This window comes from Trichogramma pretiosum, unplaced genomic scaffold (genome assembly GCF_000599845.2).
Source record: "Trichogramma pretiosum strain Unisexual culture from Peru unplaced genomic scaffold, Tpre_2.0 scaffold29, whole genome shotgun sequence".
NCBI lineage: Eukaryota > Metazoa > Arthropoda > Insecta > Hymenoptera > Trichogrammatidae > Trichogramma > Trichogramma pretiosum.
Window position 1 is genome coordinate 1,426,920 of NW_019641669.1, and position 23,231 is coordinate 1,450,150.

General features: G+C 43.7%; 1 protein-coding gene across 3 annotated transcripts in view; it reads right to left on the minus strand.

Annotated features, from left to right (window-relative positions):
* The window catches only part of LOC106660191 (inactive dipeptidyl peptidase 10), a 67,363-nt gene extending 44,789 nt beyond the window's left edge, over positions 1-22,574 (minus strand). For all 3 annotated transcript variants that reach the window (XM_023460415.1, XM_023460414.1, XM_014383078.2), the window contains exon 1: positions 21,955-22,574. The gene's annotated coding sequence lies outside the window, so the exon portion shown is untranslated. The remainder of the gene's footprint in view (positions 1-21,954) is intronic.
* Between the last annotated feature and the right edge of the window lie 657 nt (positions 22,575-23,231).

Here is a 23,231-nt window from a genome sequence, read left to right on the forward strand (position 1 = left end):
AGTCTATAACGTCAAAGTAGCCTGAGTTATTATGATGATTATTCCCCGACTCCACTCTTCGCCCATGTATTGACGGGCCGTAGATGAACTAATATTCATCATGTTTTGGCATTAAAGAAGAGTAGTTTTATTAGGTGCTTAAAATGTTTTCGGATAATGAGTCAACAGAAAAAGTAGCATCATCTAATTAAAAAAGATACAAAACGCACATACGCGAACGAAGAGGCCGCAAAGAAGAGGCAAATATGTCGCGCACGCTACACGTATGCGCTGTATCCCCGCACAGCTGCTGCTGCTGCGCAGTCGAGAGGAAAACGAGGAGAAAAAATAGAGAAAAAATGTTGCCATTTGAGATGGGTTAAGAGACATTCAAGTGGATCGCGCTGAGAGTAGCATAAGAGTTTCATTGCGTTGATGAGCCTAGAGAGAGGGAGAGAGAGACAAGATGGGATCCCGTTGCTCTCCAAGCTCTCTTCCTCTCTCTCTCTCTCTCTCTCTCTCTCTCTCTCTCTCTCTCTCTTTCTCTCTCTATCGCATACATGCTATATATCTTAATTAGCAGGAATGCAACGACGCGATGCAGTTGCACCGCTAGACAACTGGAAATTCAACGAACGAGTCAAAGAAAACGTATACGTACATGTATACGTCTCTGACGAATTCCTCGCGAAATAGGTGCGAAATAGGTATAGTCGCGATCTACAGTCTCGCAGCGGTGCAATGGAAATTTTGATGTAACAGCTGGGGGTTTTCAGTCGAATGCCGCCCTTCTACATTGATACGGGAGCTTTAACGTAAACACAATATGCATGAGAATTCTCGACGCAAGCTCAGCTATTTATTATTCATATTGTAAACCAGTACTCTGAAGTTGGCATACAATACGAGCTCCAGAGCTTATGCAATTAATCCTTTGATACAAGAATAACAATGAGTAAAATCGAAGAAAATTGGCTTGTATATTTTCTCCGATCGCGCACGATTTCTCAAATAAGACTGATTTACATCATTGTGATTCGAGCGACGAGTTTTTTTCCAATCCCAATCAACAAATGAGATACGTGCATCTCGAGTTGCGAAATTGAAGCTGCCCGTGCTTAAAGGAGCTTTACTCGAAGAATAATTTTCACAATAAAGATTTATGCGCGGGAAAAGGTGAGAAGAGAAAATTTTTCTTTTTTCTTTCATTCTTCTTCGTGGCGTAGTTAGCTGTAGAAGGAGATTATTCGTTCATTTTTTTTCTCTAACCTAGACGTTCTCTCGCTGTATCAACTTTCATAGCGTACGGCACGCGCGTCGAACCCACGCAAATATATGTATAAAATAGGAAAAAGAAAGAAAGAAAAAAGAAGAAGAATAAATGGTAAAGGAGAGGAAAAGAGATGGAGTTCCGAGCTTAAGAAGCTAAACGCCTTTCACGTTCTCGAATATAAGGAAGAGAAGAAGTCGAGAACTCTCGGAAAAAGGCTGAATTTTATAGATCCTCCAGCGCGCGCGCAGGTTTCGCAGTGCAGGAAAGAGAGACTCGGCAATAAGCGATGAATGATAAAAGATGCGGCGTCGGCGGCTGCAGCGGCTGCGATGACGGTGGCGACGAACATCAGCGCGGGGATGAGCAGGAGAGAGGCAACGACGGCGTTCCTTTATGTATTATATCGCGAGCACTGTACCTTCCGAACTCGGGGGAAAAAGGGAAGAGAGGACGGACGGGGGCTGGATGCTGCTGGATATAGAGGATGGAGTGAGAAAAGAGAGAAAGAGCTGGAGCATTGGAAGAAAGGCGATCTCGTCGAGTCGAAGAAATCTTACTTTTTTGCCCGGTGCTGGCGGTGCTACCGTCCGTCGGCAGCTCTTTTGCTGACTCTTGGGATCTATCTTGAAGCTGCAGCTTCACTCCTCTTGGGTCCCGTATATATATATAGATACATACTCACAGTATACACACTGCAGCCAGCCACCAGCTCATTTCAGGCTATTACTCTTTTATTCTCGGCCAACATCAGCGCGCATAGACGTAGTCTGAGAGAGAGAGTGCCGAGAGCAGCAGCAACAGCTCTACCGCTCAAACTGTATATAACCCATTATAAAATATATACGTATCCACGCTCGTTAGCTACCGCGCCATTGGCTTGATGAGTCTAGGGCGCAGCTAGCACACTATATATATATATATATACGCGCGTTTATATAGAGCTGCCTGCACAGAGCTTTTGACGTTTTGGAGCGCGCGAGCACCGGAGCCAAATTATATGCCCCGGTTGCAGCAGCAGCAGCACTACCGAGCTAAATCAGCTCGGGCTTCCAAGGAAATTTGCACGGTAAACAAGGGAGTAATCTCGAGCGTTGCAGACCATGATGTCTACATATAGGTATATGACACGTAATACGTATACGGAATACGCGCGCAACAAAGACGCACACATACACGTACATAGACCCACACAAAGTGTCCAAAGTATAATCCTCCATTGGTATACACGCGCACGAAATCAGCCGTAAGCCCGTTAACAAGTGACTCCCGCGACGAAGCGCATATATATGTTACATCGTGGCAGTAGCAACAGTAGCAGTAGTAGTAGTAGTAGCCCATGCCCGTTGCTGCATGTCCCAAGATTACTTCGGGTAGCTGCTTCAAGACTTTCCAGCTCCTTGGCGCGCATTTTTCGTTATACAGCCGCATCGTCGCGCATAAATATATTTTATGGCGTGTGCGCGCCAGGGCAACATCTGCACGGCGCGCTCCACTATAAAAGAGAGCTTTTCTGTACTTAAGAAAAGCATCAGCAACAGCAGCATCAGCGAGCCTTGAATGGAAATTACGTTGGCAGGTGGGTGCGCGAATGAGACGATCTCTGGCTCGACGAGAATTCGTCAGCCAATGAATTTCAAGCGCAGCTCAATCTGTTAAAGTTCAACAAGTATACACCTCGCGCGTATACTCGCATATCTATCTCTCGGCAGGGAAAACAAACTTATACACGCATATACTTTAGCACACACACACAAGTGCACGTATAGTCGAGGAACTGCGCTGCTAGCTGCAGTGAGAGAGTAGAAGCGGCAACGCATTATCTCGGCTGAACTTCATGCTAAACCCAGCAACTTATACCTTGCCTCTCACCTCGCGTTTCTCCATTCTCTCGTTGGCAGCTTCTCTTACGTACACCACTACCCTTTCTTTTATGTGCCCTCGCAGCACGAGAGAGAAAGAGAAAGAGAGAAAGCACGGAAGAGCGCAGAAAAAAAGTCATTTTAATTAAGCTCTTTCACTGTGGCTGCACGCAATTTTTCTCTCGTCGTCGTCGTTGTACGCCCAGGACAGGCTACCGTTACAGTGTCTAGTTCTACTGCTGCCGTTGCTACTGTGGCTTCACAACGTGCATATACACGATATATAACGCCTGGTACTAAGGTATATAGCTATTTTCTTATGTGTGTGCGCGCACATCTGTACGTAGGTGTATGTACGAGCTAAAAGTCCGCAGGGCTCGCACGACACGATGCCGCTCTGTGCTCTCCCACGCGAGCTCGTGCACATCCGTCCGTCGCCGTTTTGCATATGCAAATCGCCTCGGGCTGCACGAGAGAGAGAGAGAGAGAGAGAGAGAGAGAGAGAGCTACCTGCGCAAGAATATATATATTGTGTAGCGCAACGAGCTCGCTCCGGTCTTCGCTGCTGCATGTGTACCTCGGTACCTACGCTGCAATGCCCAATGCCAGGGAATAAAAAGGTAAGCCAGCAGTGCTAAGCTTTAATTTATATTTGCACGCGAGTCATTTAAAGCATCCTCTTGCGCGCGCGACACCCTCTCGCTGCAACGACTTTATGCATTCGAATGTCCTTTAAAGCAGCAGCAGCAGCGCATGGCGATCGATTTGGCATTCAAAGCAAGGCTGCTCTCGTTGAACAGGCGGCATCGGCAGGGTATAACGTCCTGCTGTGGCCAGAGAGCTCGGGATGCAGAATCGAGTCCCCGTGTATATGATACCGCAACGTGTCGCGCAGTCGATACACGTACACGCTACGTTGCACGTACATGGCCGAGTGGTGTGCGAGAGCTTCGGCCTCACGGTGTGCCCAATACATATCACACGTGTACAGTACGTGTGCCGCCGTGTTCGGGCGAAAGCGACAAACTTATCCCTTAACTGGCCGCGCGCACCAACACCACCACCAGCCGCAGCAACATCAGCTGTCCGATACACATGCCTTAACGCCCTGCGGACTTGCCTCTTGAGAGCCAAACTGTTGGATACCTATATAGCATAGGCGTATACGACGAGCTTGTGCCCTCGTCTATATACCTAGCAAATACACGTTATGATATGATATCGAGTCACGCGACATTGCGACAAGTTGATCGAAGACTACGTGTGTATGGACGCGTTGATAAATGTGCTTGACCGCGCACGCGACTGAAAATATGATCGCAAATTCGTTAGACTTACCACGACTATCCGGCGTCGTGTCGCTTTTTTCTTTTTTTTTCTTTTCATTCCTACTTTGTAAGACGTTATATAAGCCAGGTTAGCCGACCGCGCGACAATGCAGCTTTTGCTGTGGGCAGAAAAGCACAATTGCGGCGTGACACCCGAGCTGGGTTTACTTCCTCTCTCTCTCTCTCTCTCTCTCTCTCTCTCTCTCTCTCTCTCTCTTTCTCTCTCGATCTTTCTCTCCGCACACAAGACGGGCTGCTTTGAAGCCTTCGTCTATATACTGTCTAAGAAGATTAAAGCATATCGAGATAATCTCGGATCGTTCGAGTGCGTTTCCGATTTCCCAGCCGCTGCCTTTACTGACTGCGCACCCGCTGCAACTATTACTGTTGCCCCGTTGCTGCTGCTGTTACTTTACGTCGAGCCAGTTGCAGATCCGATATTAGATACAACGTTCCGGTTCTCTCTTTGCTGTGTGTGTCTGCGCGACTGCTGCTCTGACTAGGCGCTTGCAGCAATTGCAGCTGCCCGCGCAAGATCTTTGTATTATATCTATATCTATATGATAGATTATATATCGTGTATCAGTCGCGAAAAAATTTCTCATTGCAACATTTTGCACGGATGTTCGGCTTATATTATCGTATTCTTGCCGTTCAATCTTCTCGAGACTTCTGTTATTTTCTTGTTTGGATTAAACGAAGCTAACGATATCAACAAATTGGTTTAGATTCGGATTGTTTGAGCAACGTGTGTATAGGTATATATTAAGTAAGGACGATCTCGCAGTTCCAGTGGTCAATCGAGAAAAGCTTCCGCGTTTCGGTAACGAGATGTGTATATGTATACACGAGAGAATGAGAGAGAAAGCCGGATCAAGAGCAGCAGTAGTGATGGAAGGGGGAGGACATAAAGAGCGAATAATAGCAAAGATAGGCGGGAGGCATCCCTCTTCAGCGCCGGGCTATAAGAGACTAAGCCAGCAGTGCGGCGTATTGAATTCGATTGGAAACTTTGAAAAGCTCGACTACTCGGAAGCGCAAAAGCTTACCCTCTTTGCGTATAGCTCCATTTCTCGTTCGTGTATATATCTGTATAGCGCGAGTCGTGATGATGATTCATTTTGCTGGCAGAGGTCAAACTTGGCTATTCGATTGTCATTTTAATTAAACTTTCTTACATCTTCGATTCGACGCACTGGTATACAATTGTTCTTTATTTTATTTTTTTTATTCTTTAACCTTTTTTTGTACGTCCTTTTTGTATAGGAAAAGAGTATATGACATTGCCCACTTTCTGCTCTTTGATGTAACCTTGTAAAGAGGAAAAAGAAGTAAAAAATCGAGCTCAGTAGGCGATGTAGTACTTTTTTCGCCATTATCTCTCGCGTACATTTTGGACTCGATTGCTTTTTGAAACTCTGCCAAAACAGTGTAAAGGCACAAATACAGACAGACACACACACACACACATGCGCGTCTGGTTGAGGGAAAAAAAGTAAAAAATTGTTTTCACGTGGTTATGCATCTGCCTCGTTTTCTCGTCGACTCTTTCAAACGAAATCTGAATTCAAGCTCGATTATGCGCTGTGCCGAATAAATAGAATAACCAACGGCCCGCACAGGTATGTACATATTATTAGGTTACAAAAAAAACTGCAATGCGTCAATCTGAATATTTATAAAACGTGTGTCTTACGATATCGAAGTTTGGAACGTCGTTTCAAAATCTATGACGCTCGACTTTCTCGAAGCTCGCGTAACTTACCCCCAATCCCAAATTGGTAAAGTTTTTTAATCAGTCCTATACATACATACTTTTTTTTTATCTCTCACAGCTGACTGTGATTTTTATTCTTGCGTGTGTTCGCACAGTTTCGTACGGGTGTACAGCTTTGCGAAAAAAAATGTCAAAAATTTTCCTTTTTCCCCCGTCGTGTGACCCCGCGCGCGATCTCTCGCCGAGAGTTTGCCGAAAGATATATAACACGCTCTCGAAACTCGAAGGTTGAAAAAAAACGAAAGAACAAGTCAAGCCGCATGTATACGCGCGCATAGAGAAGTTTTCAGTTGCACGACGACTACTTTATTTACTCGCTTCTCCTCGTCGGATGTATAAGAGTTTCACGATGATATCCTTCGCTATCTAAGGAAGTAAATCGAGCCGTCGATTATTTGGATAAATGAAAACGTTCACTCGAGTTTGTTAAATTAAAAGCTCGAGTTATCCGCGCGTTCGCGTATTCCGGTAAATGAAAGGAGCTGAGAATGAGACGGAGTCAGGGGGGATGGGGCGCTTAACGATAGGACAAACGAACTGCGCGCTTTTGTATATAGCTATATATATATACGCGATCCACGTCTACATGACAAATAGCGGCAATTGACACCGGGCGAATCGATGCGCTTGGGTCCGTAAGATCAAAGTGCTTTCACAAATATATACACGACGTATAATGAGACGCGCCAGCGCAAAATCACGTCGGTAACATGCACAACGATTCGATTCGCTTACATGTGCCCTAGTAGCTTCGACAATGGAGCGCACCATGGAGTATAAGTATATTCGGCGGCGATGTTGACGACGATTGGGTGGGGAATGGAAAGTCTTTAATAAATTAAACGCTCACCAGTCACTCTGAACCGCTTGTCGAGCTTTTGTTTCTCTTATTTTACGCTCGAGCTACACGCGCGCGCGCACGCTTAGAAGCAATCGTTTACGCGCATATATTGTATACTCGCGAGCAGCTTGCATCAGCGCCGACACGAGGGCCGTTGAGCTTTCTCTTCTTCCATCCCTCCCTGCGCTCTCTCTCTCTCTCTCTCTCTCTTTCTCTCTGCCTTCCCCTCTCTTTCTCTCTCTTCAATTAATTCGAAGCATCAAAGCGAGCCTTAAAAGGTACATTTCCAGTGACGTAAGAGAGAGAGAGAGAGAGAGAGAGCCTTGCAGCAGCCCAGCTTCTCTTTGTGCATCAGCAGCTTCGTTTGCGCGGGTGTCGAGGCTTGAAACTTCTCTCTTTCTCTCTCCTTCTCTTTCGAGCCATTCTCTCTCACTCTTTCAAGTTGTTGTTGTTGCTGCTGCTGTTGTTGTTAATGCAACTACTGCTACTACTACTACTCCTACTACTACTACGACTACTACTACCTCTACTACTACTACTAGCAGTGCTTACTGCTGATGATTCCGAGAATATAAGGCAGCTAGCTCTCCAACACTGAACTTTACTCTTATCATACTTCGGGAAATGAGATAACGACTCTTGTGCTCGATGAAAGTACGTGTGCGGTTGCACAGCAGTGCCATAATGCTTGGGTGTGTCATCCTCGTGTATGTGCGACTTTATGCACTGTGCGTGTAAAAAAAGGGAAAAAGCATGAAAAAAAGAACCCTATATAAAAGAACGAAGTAGCCACTACGGAAGAGGAGAATAAAGTCTGACCCAAAGGACAAATCGAGGCTGGTGACGTTTGCGCCCTGCGCGCGCGAGACGCTCTTTGTTGCAAGAAGAATAAAAAATGACCGAGAGAGCTTGGATAGAGTCCGACTGCGAGCGCAGCACGAAGACTGCCCTCGACCGTTCGTTTATATACTCCATGGACTCATGATAATTTAACAAAGGTTAAAAAAATAACTTATTTTTCCCTCTTTGTCGCTCGCTCATTCCTGTTGCACACATTCATTCTCTTTCATTCGTGGACAAAAAAAACGTGACATTGTGTTTCTCGAGAGTAAGCTTTCCTTTTAATTTCATGACGACGCAGCAACAGCAACGGCTGCAAAGCATCAGCAGTACCTTATAATGAAACTGCTCTGACCACGCATAATATTATGCCAGAGAGCGAATATAGTCGGGAGAAGGCCGAAAGCCAAAAAGCTGAAATAGACTTGCACATGGAAAAATTGTTCGCGATATGTGAATATGTGCACGCGAGTACGCATGTGATTTCGCGTAGAAGGAACATGCAGCGAGACGTTCGCAAGAATAAAGAGAGAGAGGGACTCCTGACAAAGTTTGCGCAGAGTGAACATTTATTCTGTCATCTTCTCTCCGGCGATATCTTCTTCTTCTTCTTCTTCCCTCGTTTGATCTTTTTTCTTATTCTCGGATACGCCTCAATTTCGACTCCAAAATTTACGGCGCCTTCGCAGCGGGAATTTTATTTTCTCTTTCTCGCCTCTCTCTCTCTCTCTCTCTCTCTTTCTCCCGGCTCTTCCGGCAAGTAGAATCGTTATTTTCGGATTTTCTTTACCAAGACCCTGCGCTACTTTTACGTATGTACGTGTATGCGAAATACGCAATCGGGATTTCAGCACATTTTTTTCGCTAGCTGCAGTAGAAGCAGTAGTAGTAGCTGCAGCACTGCACCGACGTCGCTGCGTGCTCGTCGTCGTAACGTCTCTTAGCGTACTCGCGCGCGTGGTAAAAAATGTCAAGCGCACCGCGAGAGGAAAGAGCGATTTCAATGATTCTTCTTGCTTCTTCTTTTTTACATTTACCCCCCTGCGCGTCGTGCAAGCAAATAAAATTTTCACAAAAATCTTAATATCTAGAAAAGCATACGTGTGAAAGTAAGAAAGCTATATATCGTTACCGGATGTGTAAACGTGAAAGAAACGACAATTTTACATCGATTCCGGCCCTGCTCGGATATGCAATGCATGTATTTTTTAGTTTATATATTCTCATTTGTCCCTTGGTAAAAAAGAAACATTAAATAATTCACGGTCATTTCGATATTTCTTCTTACACTTATAAAGGAAAACAATCAACAGCCGGTGCCACTGCCGCTGTTTTTACTTGGCTTATTAATTGAGGAAGAGTCATAAACTTGAGTTAAAGTAACTGGGAGGTAAAAATCTTTGCTTAATTACAGATTTTTAGACGGCCAATAATAAAAAGTTTTATGGGGTTGTTGTTAAAGTTTTCTAGGATTTTATGAAGCTATTGAAGTTATATTTTGGCTTTTATAGAATTTAGGAGTTGCTTATGCGGGTTTTAGGGGTTGTTTTTTAGTGTTGTACAAATCACAATTTCTTTGCAGTGATTTATTGGCGTCGATAATCAACAGTTTCTAATTATTAACATCGCTTGTCGTTCTTGTGCTTGTTATGTATACAATGCGTTGATTGATTTTGAAATGATAACACAGCTCTACAAAAAAAAAAAAATTTTCAAATCCACCGACCGGACCTAGTGGACTTTATGTTTTTGGGGTCGCTGAATCTGAATCCGGGGTCGGTTTTTCAAGGTTGGCTCATTTTAGAGGTCATTTGAAGGTCAAATAATAGGAAAAAGGTAAAAAATCTGAAAAAATTCATACATGGGTTTTTGAGGATGCCGAATCCAAATCCGAGGTCGGATGACCTTTAGGAGGTCACTTTCAAGGTCATTTGAAGGTCAAACTACAAGAATTCAATGAAAATATCTGAAAAAATCACCCTATTGTTTTGAGGGTCGCTCATTCTGAATCAGAGGTCATTTTGACTGAATCCGGCCTTGTAAAGGTCATTTGAAGGTTATTTTAGGGTCAGATCACGAAAAAAGCTCAAAAAAAATCTGAAAATACTCATTCAGAGGTTTTTAAGGATGCTGAACTCAAATCTGAAGTCAGATGACCTCTATGAAGTCACCTTCAAGGTCATTTCAATGTTAAATTTATTTAATGCGATAAAATATTGGAAGAAGTTTGTGCTTAGTTTTTTAAAACTGAATTAATTTTTCAGTCTGAGACATTTAGCGAGCTCACATTCTGGGATAGAGCTGCTTTTTTCCCTACTCAATAAATATAATACATTTTTTCTAAGCTATTTCCCCGCAGTAAAGCAACCAAAAAAATCTCTTCATTTTTTAACAATCAATTTTTACTTCCTTTACTTTTATATATTATATATGAATATAATATCGTCGCCTCAGCGCAAGAACCGCACAAATAAACTCAAGTGGCAAAAAGGTGCCTTAATCCTATCCTTTTAACATAAGGATAAGGTTGTTTTTGCCCCTTACGTTTATTTGTGCGGTTCTTGCGCTGGGGCGACGATATAGGCTATTTTATTTTTTACTATAGAATTGGGTCACAAAATTTGAAAAATCCTTCATCAATGGATTTTTCTTCGATTAAAACGAATGCATTTTAAAATTTTGTGAAACAATGTCTGAGAGTGTAAAAATAAATTCACTATAAGTATATCCTTATGACAAAGTAGAGATGAGCCAGGTGGATTGGCATGGGGAGTAAATTGACAAATCGGCATATTTTTTCATATTAATGCACCGTTTTCGTTCGTGATATTGATATGGAGAAATATGCAGTTCTGTTAACTTACTCTCATTCTGACACACTTTTTTCTCTTCTAGTCTTTACCTACTGCCTCGATAAGTTTGATGTCGGTGAAATGAAATGTAATATGTCTTATAAACTGCATTTCTTACATAACCATTCAGATGAGTTTCCGGATAACTGTGGTGATTTTAGTGACGAGCATGGAGAACGATTCTATCAAGACATGAAAAGTATGGAGCAGCGGTATCAATTAGGTAGATAGGATGTTTCGATGATGGATCATTACTGCTGGATGTTGAAGAGAGAGAGTCAAAATGAGAAAGGCAAAAAACGCAAACGAAAACCATTACGCCGTTCGTTTGAAGAAAAAAAGATGCGTTGCGAAAAAAAAGTAAAAACGCATGCAAAATTAAAAATATTTTCTTAATTTTTTACTTCCTTGTATTAATTTAAAGTTTAAATGACCTTCAAATGACCTTTACAAGGCCGGATACAGTCAAAATGACCTCTGATTCAGTATGAGCGACCCTCAAAACATAAGGGTGATTTTTTCGGATATTTTCATTGAATTCTCGTAGTTTGACCTTCAAATGACCTTTAAATTGACCTCCTGAAGGTCATCCGACCTCGGATTTGGATTCGGCATCCTCAAAAACCCATGTATGAATTTTTTCAGATTTTTTACCCTTTTCCAATTATTTGACCTTCAAATGACCTCTAAAATGAGCCAACCTTGAAAAACCGACCCCGGATTCGGATTCAGCGACCCCAAAAACATAAAGTCCACTAGGTCCGGTCGGTGGATTTGAAAATTTTTTTTTTTTTGTAGAGCTGTGTAATTAATTAAAGAGGGAATTGATAGGAAAATTTTGGTTGGGGGCTAAGCAGACGTAAAAATTGATAAAAATTGATAATTGAAAAAAATATTTAAATTTAAAAAAATAAATTCCTGCTTTAACGATTAAATAAAAACGGGGTAGGGGGAGGGGTCATCGAACGAAACACTCAGGGGCGAACCCCTTACAGTATTTTATATGTACAAGCGGCAAAGATGAGAACGGCAGATTATAACAATGAAATTCGGCTATTAGAAGCTTTCTCGAGTCGCCCTCTTCCTGCGTGTTGGCGCATTTTATATAAGGTGAGTAGCTGCCCGTGCAAAAGCAAATAAACGAACGAACGAACGCAACTCGAGAGTAATGACCTTTTTCACGTTGCAGAGAACAGGAGTATAGCAGATAGTAGAGCGAGCTGCTCCTGCTGCTCGCGCTGCTTCTGCGAGTGCAGCGGGAATTGAATCTAATGGGAAAACCACGTTCAGCGCTCGGGCTATTGAAGTTTGGCTACTTTGGGACTGCAGCTATACACCGTTATACGTACGTGTGGGTGTGTCTGCGCGCGCGTGCACATCTGCAAAGTAGTCGTCGAAGAACTTCGTGCATATATATCTGGTCTCGAGCTGCACTCTGCCGCATTTATGCTGATTTTGCGGCGCGCGCGCGAGCTCGTCTCGTCTCCTCTCTCTCGTTCTCTCCCTCTACCCCTTTTCCCCAAAAACTTGCACGTACATTATTGTCGCGCCCGAACTCGAGACTTTATTATTGTTCTTCGACAAGACTCGGGCGCGCCTCGCTTATTATCACGCTTATCGGGTAGCCCGCTATCTCTCTCATATAGCTCTCACGTCTCTCATTGAAGCTTCTAATTCTCCATTATTGCAAGTATAAAGATTTGAAAGATCGAGGGCTAGGAGGAAAATAAAATTCGCTTCGAACTGGAGCATTTACAGGCAAACTCTAGCCGACTTCGAATCAAGCCGACGGGGTGGGGCTTGTAGGGGATTAAAATTAAAATAGATTCATCGAGCCGTGCGCTCTCGCCCACTCTCTTTTTACGGAAGTACGCGCCCCTGCAATTAACGAGGAGCTTCGGACTTTTATTAAAATTAGGGAGCAGAAATGAGCTTTTTTTAATTCTTCCTCGGAAGGACTGCTTCGGACGAATCCTTGCCCTCAATGCAGCTCCGTAGTTTATGAAAATTCGTTTAAAGCCCATACAAATTGAACAGAATGTGTATGTAAGCGTACGGGGACGCGCGCGCGTGCGGCACAGAGTGAGAGACGGCCTGTGGAGACAGGCTCTGCCGCCCGCGCGCGTAATTAGAGTTGTGCAAGGCCAATTTACACTCTGCGTTAATACACCCACGCGTTTTACAAATGGCCTGGACGCGCCACAACATTCATTACAACTTTTGACTCGGGCTAATGCCGTATACTGCTGCCGCCGCTGTCGCTGCTGCTGCTGCCACTCTGCTCTATATGATGAAACTTATCGATTTTCGCGCGACCGGAGCGAGAGGAGAGCTCAACGAAAAAAAAACAAAAGAATGGAAAGAACGAAAAAAGATAACAAATACACTTGCGGAGTCGTGGAAACTAATCATTGCAAGGCCAACTATGAGCAATAATTTTAAAGCTACGTAGCGGCGTACTACAAGCGTGTATACACAAACAGCTCGGGAAAAAAACATTTTTCTTCTTCCTTTTCCGTGGGATTACCTGCCCTTTATTCCCTTGAAACTTTTTTCGCTCGTCTGCCGTTGTTTGTGAATTCCTTTTTTTTCAGCTTATATGCGAATCTAACGTTAGTCCGATGGAATTTTGCCCCGACTTCCGAATCAAGGTTTTTTCTCAACCTCCCGATGTTTTATTTCACGTTTTTTGTAGCGTAGAAAACTGGAATAGTACTGAACATCCGATTTTCGATTATTTCACTTTATAACAATGTACAATAACGATGACTTGTGTATGGTGTAGCTTCAAGCGACTTACGATATTTATATGAATTTCACAGTTTCACGCGCACGTTTGTATGTCTGTACTGGAGCACCGCCGCGCGTCGCGATAAATGATTTGAAGTGTGAAATATACGGGCGGATTTTTAATCGACAGGCGCGCGAATGCATCCTATCGGAAACACCGTTTATCCCGCCGCTATGCCGATAACATAAGCTTGCATTGTTTCATGCATGAGGTTTGCGTATACACACACACGCGCGTACACAATCATAGGATGGATTTCATGGGGTGCACGTTTCTACGGCATAATCTGAATTTTTTCATTTGTCATTTTCTTTTTTCTTTTTCATTGTGCTCTTCCTTTTCTCACTGGACCGAATTGGAACACGAAAATGAAAAACAAAAAAAATCTCTCTCTTTCTCATCGCCATTTTTCTCTCCAGGGAGTAAAATATTTTTTGTCAGACGAAATACGCCACCGCCCGCCTTGTATCCTTGTATACACATTATTTTCCTTCAATTATTTTATTCTCTCTCTCGGTTTGCACGACGAAATAGAACTCTTTTGTCGAGCGGAAAAAGATAATCTTGCCTCTTCTCGCCAAAACTGAGCAAGAGAGAAAACTCGAATCAGATTCACGACCGCGCGAAGATAGCGAGCATATTACGCCGCGTCGCTCGAGAGTTGCTCTCTTCTATGTATGTATATACCGCATTCGATGTAAACAAAAGTGTAACTCATGCAAAGTGACATTCAAATTTCGCGCACGCGTGTGTGCATGTTTATTCGTGTTTAAATATATATTCATATAAATTGCTCGCTTTTATGCGTCGGTGTTCTCTTTACGGTACTTCTTTCCTTTTCTTTCTTCGTCTTTTTTTTTACTTTTTTAAGCGTAAAAACGTCTGGGAAAGGAGGTAAAAGTATATACACCAGCCTGTGCACCGAACTTTATCATCATAACTCCTTTGCTTGTTTTCTCTATCTTTTCCTCTTGCCTTCTGCATTTCGATTAAAATTATTTAGAACGCGCCCAAAGGAACTGTCATCGCTTCTCCCATGCACGTGTAATAACGTGTAAGAACTTTTCCGGAACGTGTAACGTTCCATGTTAACATCACTGGAATAAGGCGTTTTTACGAATACATTTTCGGGTTTGGCTCTATCGATTAATTTTGCTGGGAAACAGTCAGCAACGACGAAAAAAAGAGAAAAGGAAAAATTAAAGAGTCGGACAGTTGATTTCGCCGGAGCTTTTCGGGGTTGAAGGCTTGCGGACAAAAAAAAATTATACGTCGAACAGGCGCGCGTACGATTGAGCGACAAGAGATACGATTTTAAAGTTGGAAATTCGATTTCACTCGCACCTTTTTCCGCTCTCTATCTGTCTCGCTTTATAGCCGGTCGCCTAGCAGCAGCTAGTCGTGGACTATTGTCGTGGCTGTTGTTTACGCCATCGGCGTGACTGCTCGAAGCGCAGAGGTACATGCTATATGCACATCGAAAAATTGCAGTATACGCAAAGGAGCAACACGCCGAGCTTTTTGGTGGCAGCAGCAGCAGAACAGAGTAGAAAGAGGATAAAACGAGTGGCAGTCCCGAAGCACAAGAGAGTTATTGACCGATGGGAAAATTGATTTTCCGGTTTCACTCGCACCAGCGTTGTCGTCTTCGCGCGCGCAATTTCTTCACCGTGCTCCAGGATATATAATGTAGGTTATGCATCGCAAAATCATTTATGATCGTTGGTCAGGCTAAACCATGTTTTTGTCGCTTATATGACCGTCCGCGCAAAACCATATTACTTCTCGAGCCTTCATATAACTGCGGTTGATGACGCCGGCGTCATTGTTGCTGTTGTTACTGCTGCTGTTACACGAAAACAATCTAATAATGCGAGAATAAAACAGATGTCCCACTTAGCATTGTTGATTATTTTCAGTCCTATCTGCATTTACCACAGAACATCGCGTCGAGGTCTGTTTTTCCATTACGAAATGTAAACACGCGCGAATACACGTATGCGCGCCTCGTGCGGTCGCTTCATATTATGCATACCATTGCTGCAGGTATGGTATGTACCGAATGTAGCTCGCGCGTTATAGAATAAAAAAAAAAAGAAATGAAAGTCAAGCAGACGTGCGATATAACAAAAAAATAAAAAACCAATTGTGCACGCGCGCGTACGTAGATACACGTCCTGTGTCGAGAGGAGTATAATATAAGAATGGGCCGAAAGGGGCGCGAGGGAGAAAAAAATCTCGGTCGGATATGATTGACGGCTCGTCGAGTACAGACAGCGGTTGAAAAAAGCAAAATATAATGTATACCGTTGCGTGAACTACCACACGTTCGAGTTTTCGCAACTTTTATTATTATCTCGTGCAGTGAGTTAGGTGGAGGAGGCGATCGCAAAGCACATAAGACCGCGCCAACTTGTATGTGCGATGCATATACATAATACGCACGATGTGTATAGGAGCTAGCCAAGTTCTACACCCCTCTCTCAAGCTCCTCGAAGCTTTGTTTGTTCTCGGCACTATAATACACGCTACACAGTACTGATCAAGATTCAGTTGCCCAGTCAAAGTATCGATTCGTAAACAAACTTTGGACTTCGATACTCGCCCTAAGACTACACATAGATAATGCTCGCGCTACAATTATATATTTGCTACAATGGCAAGATACTTTTCCCGCTAATCAAATGGTTGCGAACGCGATATACCGCCCGAGAATTAATTCGAGTTAAATCGAGCTATAAATTGGATAAGAAACTATTGTTCCAAAACGACGATGATTAATCGTTGACGTGCACGTGATTATCGGCGAAGAAAAGTTCAGCTTCCAACGCGATCGAATATAATACATTCGATCTCAGCTTTGGCAATTCATTCCTTGGAAATTTACTATTGGTACCCTGCTGCGTGCTACGTCTGCGAATATATGTATGTACCATTCGGTGCTGCGGCGTATTATAGTATTATAATACATATATAAATTCTTGATTTCACGTGGGAGCTCGGCGATTGCAATTTTCCAGAGTTAAACTTATACTGTATGCTGTACATATATTTCGCGCGCGCATGCGACGTTCGTGTATTATAAATACGTGCTATATGGGAAGAGAGAGGAAGCTGCTAATACGAGTGAGAGAGAAAGAGAGAGGGTAGAAAGCGTCAGGACTTATCATTGACAATGGCTAAAAGCGAGTCTCTCGCAAATTCAATAGGATTGCAGCTCGTGCGAAGCTCGATTTATACAGCATACATATATAGCGACGAGCCATGCAGTTGCGAACGCAACGCGCTATACATATATAGTCATCGATATAAATCAAGTCACGACTTATAGGTATATAGAGAATGCATATATAGCGCGGCCCACTCGCGCGGGTAGGACACGAGCAGCAGCTCCTGTGGGTGGTTGGATGATACATACACACACACGTACACTGTATGTCTGTCCTATATTCGCATACAGATGAATCTCACCCGGCCGGCGCAGGGCGTTATATACACGATGCCACGTACAGTACGTTGCCTAGCATGGCGCGCTGGGGCGATATGCAATCTGCAGCTTACATATGTCGGGGACCAGAAGCAAAGCGCCTGTCCCGTGCTAAAGTGAATGCAAAACATTGTAGCGCAAAAAAGGATGCGCCATGTATATATCTCATTCGCGCTCGCCCGGAGACTGACATCCGACAAGATGACTTTTGTTCGTCGCTCGCACGCGAGCAACAAGTGCACACAAAGGCCCAACTTGTGTGACTGTGACTGCGTCTATGTGGCATCTCTCTCTCTCTCTCCTCTACCGTCTCGCGAACTTTGCCGTACTAGCGCGAAAGGAGAGCCGTCTTGATAACATTTTCATCGGTGAGAGACAAGAGAGAAAGAGAGAGAGAGAGAGACACCGAACGAGATAAAGTCAGGTAGAACGAGAACGCGAAAGTGTGCCCCTTATTTGCAAGTAGTTCAGGCTAAGTTTGGTCAGACCGGAGTCGCGCTGTATAATTCGCCCCATGACCGCGCAAGCACTGCCGGAAATTCATCGCCGTAATTGCTGCTACTGCTGCTCCCGCCGAGGCATATGCTTTATAATCCCCGGGCTCGCTTGCTTGGCCGAGAGATTTCCGCACACGTAGCGTGCATTATATTATGCATATATCTATATATCAGGTCGCGCGCACAATAAAAGCTTATTTTTTCACGGAAGTTTCGATTAATTATCGCAGAGCGTACACACGTACAACACGTTATGCACACCATCGGCGTACCCGGGGTATGCAAACACACATACACACACACACACCAGCCTAGATAAAATTAGCAAGCGAGGGGTGAAAAAAGGAGGGTGAAAAAACGCGAAGAGAGAAGCGGATAGCGACGTCAATTAAATATTCGATTGGATGCGCGCTCGTTCGAAACGAAACGAAAAAGCAGCAGCAGCAGCTTGTTGCAGTATATACAGCTGCGTTAAAAGGCTCAGCTGTGTGAAATTGTGACTTGTTCGACTAAATGCCAATTCATCCCCAGCGATCGCGAAAATTGTATTATTCCTTTCGACGATGCTGCTCCTACCCAAGCTCGGCGCAGTGCAGTGCACGGAGTTTTTCGCGAGCCGAGTTCGCTCTAGAGTTTGGTCTTTGCAGAACTGAAAATGTATACACCTTTTTGGGTTTTTTAGTTGCTTGGTCGTTGCCTACAGCGAGTTTTTTTTCGTCTCACTCAAGAGTCACTTTAATTTCGATTGAGAGTAATTTAACAGCTAATGAGATGTATGATATACTACCCCCATTCAACGCGCTACACCCGTCTACAATTTGCTCATAGTTAAAAATTAATAACAATTTAACTAATTATGAATACATAACGCATTGTTTGAAATTCATTGAAACATTTGTTCTATAAACATGATTTTTAGCCTGAAAAATTATCTGATTCGAAAAATTATTTCATTCAGTTTGAAACATGATATAAAATAACGAATTTTGGAAACGTGGGCTAACTCTACGACTAATTTTACGACGCCCAATAATAATCCCTGCGCTGCCTACGCAAAACTACTTATGACTTTTTAAGAGTGGTTAAATCAGAAGAAACTTATTTATTTCTGCTGATATCGATTATCCAGCAGGGATGAAGCTCGTATATATATATATGGACGGAAGGGAACGGGGAAGTTACGCCGATCAACCCGAACAAAGTTGCAAGTACGTAAGTTGCAATGACTCGCGTAATTGGTCTTTGATGCTATCTTCCCCTAGAGCTCAGCTCATTAGCCCCGCTGCGCGACGTTTTCTCTTTCTCTCTTCCTCTGTCCCTTATAACGGCTGCTGCTTATCGTTGCCCATTTACATGCGTACATACAGCACGGACTGAGGAGATATAAGGACGTTTGCAACGCGCCAACAAGTTTCTCGCCTGCTGTACACGACTAATACGATGGTTCAACTATGAAAAATGTCCTCCCGCTATTACGAGCCTGTCTCGCGTTTAATAGCTACAGGACTATTCAATTTTCAGCAGTCGCTGCTGTTGCCACTGTTGCTGCTGCTGCTGCTGCTGCTGGAAGATGGAGAGAGCAGATGAGAATGATACAATTGTAGAGATTAGCGCTCGACACAGTCGGAAATTGCTGCCAAATCGAGAGTAACGAATGGATTTGTACTTCGCTCGTGTTGGATAGTAATAGGAAATTTTCGTTAGAAAAGAAAATGAAAAAATAAATCTCTACTATGACAGCATAGAGAGGAAAAAAATGGAAAAAAAGAATAAAGGAAACAACAATTGTTGTCGAAGTCGAGTCTTATTATGGGATCAGCCAGTTATCGATATAGACATGAATACTAAGCAAAAATCTGACTTTTTTCCCCTGGAGGATTTTTTGACAGGATCGAAAACGAATTTTTGAAACAGATGTCGTAAGGTAATTTTGTTAACATACTTGAAAACTATATTGAATTCTCGACAAATGCCAGTATATGTGTTTTTTTCATCGAATCATTGGTAAAAATTCCAAAATTTTATGGCTAGTTTTTGGCCAACGATAAAGTTTTATACATAAAAATACTGTTTCTGTACGGATTTAAACTGGAAATCATGCTTTGACTTATTATAACTATATTTTCACTTTACCACTTGCAGATTCACAGATAAAGATACTCGCCATCTTGTGGTGAAAAGTTGAAGTGGTGTTATCGTTTTTAAAGTGGTTGAAAACTGGTCTGAATTCTTTGAAATGACTAAAATTTCATTTTCCGGCGATTTAAAATACTCTCAATGATTGTAACTAAGTTTTTAATAAAAAATCGCAAATCTAGCTAATAAATGGTTAGGTAATTTAAAGCATTTTAAATTGTCATTTTGGTTCATTAGGCCATTATTGATTTTCATCATATGTACTAGAGTGGGTAAAATGTCAACTCACACGTAAAAACATATGCGTAATACGAAAGAGCTATTCCAAGCCGACTGTGTGAAGTAACAATTAAACTTTGCCTCAAAAACTTTATTATAAGCTACTTTCGGGTCATGTTCAATTTAAAAACTCGACCATAGTCAACCACGTATTCACCGATAGCTATTAAAAAATAATACGAATGAGACCAGGTGATATAATTTAATCGCGTGTGCACCGAGTTGAATGGGGTGTGACACGCCGTAGCATTCACCACTAAAATCAACGACTGCTTCGCACAGCGAGTCAAATTATTTTTCATCGTTTATTTCGTCTCTTATACAACCATTTTCTCTTTATGCTATGTCTACGAATCAAAAAGTCTCATGCGTACTTTAATTGAATTTCGCTCCGACGACATTCTTGAGAAACAACACAAACGCGCGGGGCTGGTTATATATATATACGCTACTGCTCTCTGCGTATATATATTCGAGCTAAGAAAGAAAAACTAAAATCGGAAACTCGGCTCGCGCTCCGAAAGCAAATGAAGACGATGCGGGAGGAGGAAAAAAAGCTTTCGCCGTGAAAGAATGCAGGACCCGAACGAGGACGACGACGACGTCTACGACCAAGAAGGAGAAAAAAAGTACCTTAGCGCGCGCGCTCTAAAATATATACTCTATTGTTTTTGTCGCTACTATATACGGCTTGCCGCGGCAGTAAAGAGAAGAAAAAAAGTCGGGCTTCCTTTCCAGACACTAGCGTGTCTCTCATTGGGTATTTATTTATTTAGGTTTTTTTTTTAATATACAGAATAATGAAGCTCCAAAATCCAAGGAAACGGATCAGTGATTTTTTTTCTTCTCCATATTTTTTTATTTGTGCTGCGCGTGGCATTTCAATGCGAGTAATCTCCTTTCAGCCGCGCATACAGCAGTAGTATAAGCAGCGGCAGCAGCTGATCTAATAGACCATAGTGAGATTGGCTTCATTCGAAACGGCTTAATTACTATCTATCTTTAGCGGGCGGTATAAGCGGTATTGTTCGCGGCCAGTGCCGAGGTCGATCCCTATTGTCGAATTTTGCATTGTACCGTGTGTATACGTACGTCGTGCGTACATGTGCGCCGCTGAGAAAACGTCACTCGGATATCCCACACAGTTAGGTTTATCCGTGGCAGTCGAGCAAGGGAATTAGTGTCAGTGGTGTGCGATCAACAAGATTCGCCGTGTATTACACACGCCTGCAGCATGTAAAATCCACCTCCGAGGTGGGATTTGAAAATGAGAAAAAAAAGGGGGAGAAACGATCTCTCGCTCGAAGCGAAACGAGGATGAGAAACATCACGGGGTGGGCTGATCGAAAATTTCTCTCTCACTCTCTTTCGTCGAGCTCTTTCCGTCGCGCTCCGTGCTGCACGTCGACGCAGACACGCGCGCGGACAGCTGCAAGAGAGGCACAAACATCGGACTAATTTCGCGCGCGAGCTCGCCTGAGAGCAGCAGCTCCGACGTACAGCACAGCGCGCACAGCAGCAGCAGCAGCGAATATTATTATGTCGGTGCTGTGTGCGGACTCGCGTCGGAGACTGACGGCTCCCGTGAGAGAGAGAGAACATATATCTACTATAGGTAGAAGAAGGATGAGGTTCGAGCGCGAGGAGAGCCTGGGATATGGCGTGACGAAGCTGCTGGCAGAGCCGACCTGCTCTCTGCGCGTATCATACCAAGAGTAATGTATACGTAGCATAGACGAGCAACAGGAATGCCGACGAATAACAACTCGTCGTCGATGTGCCCTTTTAGTTTTTCATGCATTGTAGCTGCTGCTGTTATTGTATATACTGTTGCTGTTTATCCGTCGACTCGTCATACGTTATTCCGTTTTACGAGGAAAAAAAAATTACGATTCAAGGAAGCTGTGAGTATGCTTCGCCATGTTGCGGTAATACGGAAACAACGATCTCTCGGGATTGGAGGGTGAAAGAACAGGCAAAAAAATGATACATCGCTGCGGTTGTTGAGTGATTACCTTGAGGAAATAATCAGCGAAGCGGTAGTAGCTAGCTTCTTTCCTTGTATTCATGCATCAGTTTGCTGTTTTATAATTGCTAAACACTGGTTAATTCCAAATTAAACGTTTTTCACTGTAGTCAAATTACGCTTGCACTCTTAACTTTTATAAAGTGTCCCGCGCGGAAAATCGCTTGCCCACGTACATAGACAGGTAGGCTCACTCGCTCGTTCTCTCGCTGTAAACAATCGTCGTCGTTGGGCGCTTACACGCGGGTGTGTTGTCACTGCCACGGCACGACGTCGATCATCCGTAGCTGCGTAGCACAAAGATGGCCCGGCCAGGTGTGTGCGTGTATGTTTAAGGAAGAGGAGATCGCAAGCAATAGGAGAGAAAAGAGGGAGACAGGAATAAATATGTCTAGGGACAGATCGCTCGTCCGACTATACGTGCACACATACGGCAGTCACTTGTAAACTTATTTATTCTATTTATTATAATATTTAATTAAAGTCCACGCACAAGCACAGGTGACAGACAGACAGAGACAGACTGAAAAAAGGGAAAAATAGGGCCGCTGCGAGGAAGATAGAGAGGCCTCCTTGCCGAAAGGAAGGCGGCGCGCGCGAGACGGCAGAGTCGAGATGCTCGCGCGTTTGCCCGGCCACTGCGCCGACGACTGAGAGCAGCCACGCCGCATTTTGCAGCAGCCTCCTGGTGCCGCCAGCACAGCAGTAGCAGCAGCAGCAGCAGCAGCTCCTCCTGCCCCTCTTTTGCCGCGCGCAGTCCCTTTTCGCAGCAGTGTGCGAAAGCAAGGCAGCAGGAGCGCCGCTGCTGAACACCCCCGGCCGCGGCCCCCTACCCGCCAAACTCGCGCTGGCTGCGCTGTGCTGTACGCCGCCACCACCACCACTACCACCACCACTACCACTGCCGCCGCACCACACTCTACCACTACTATTACTAATACTACTACTACTATGACTGTTGATACTACTGCAAGTGCACGTCCACGCGCGCCGTTATATATCTCTTTATTAACGGAGTTGCATTTGCGATTCATACATGTGTATGCGTATCTTTTTGTCGGAGCATGCGATCAATGGAAACGTACGTGTTTAGTAGCGATTACGAGCTTTTTCAACTTCGCGCCCACTTACTGTGGAACCGTAGGAGGGAACGTGTTCTCCGGTTCATAATGATCCTTGCGAGGAAATTCGTCGTACGCACATGTATGTACCTTTTATACGTACATCGTCGAAGCTCCGTCTATCGATGTATCTCGGTCTCTCGAG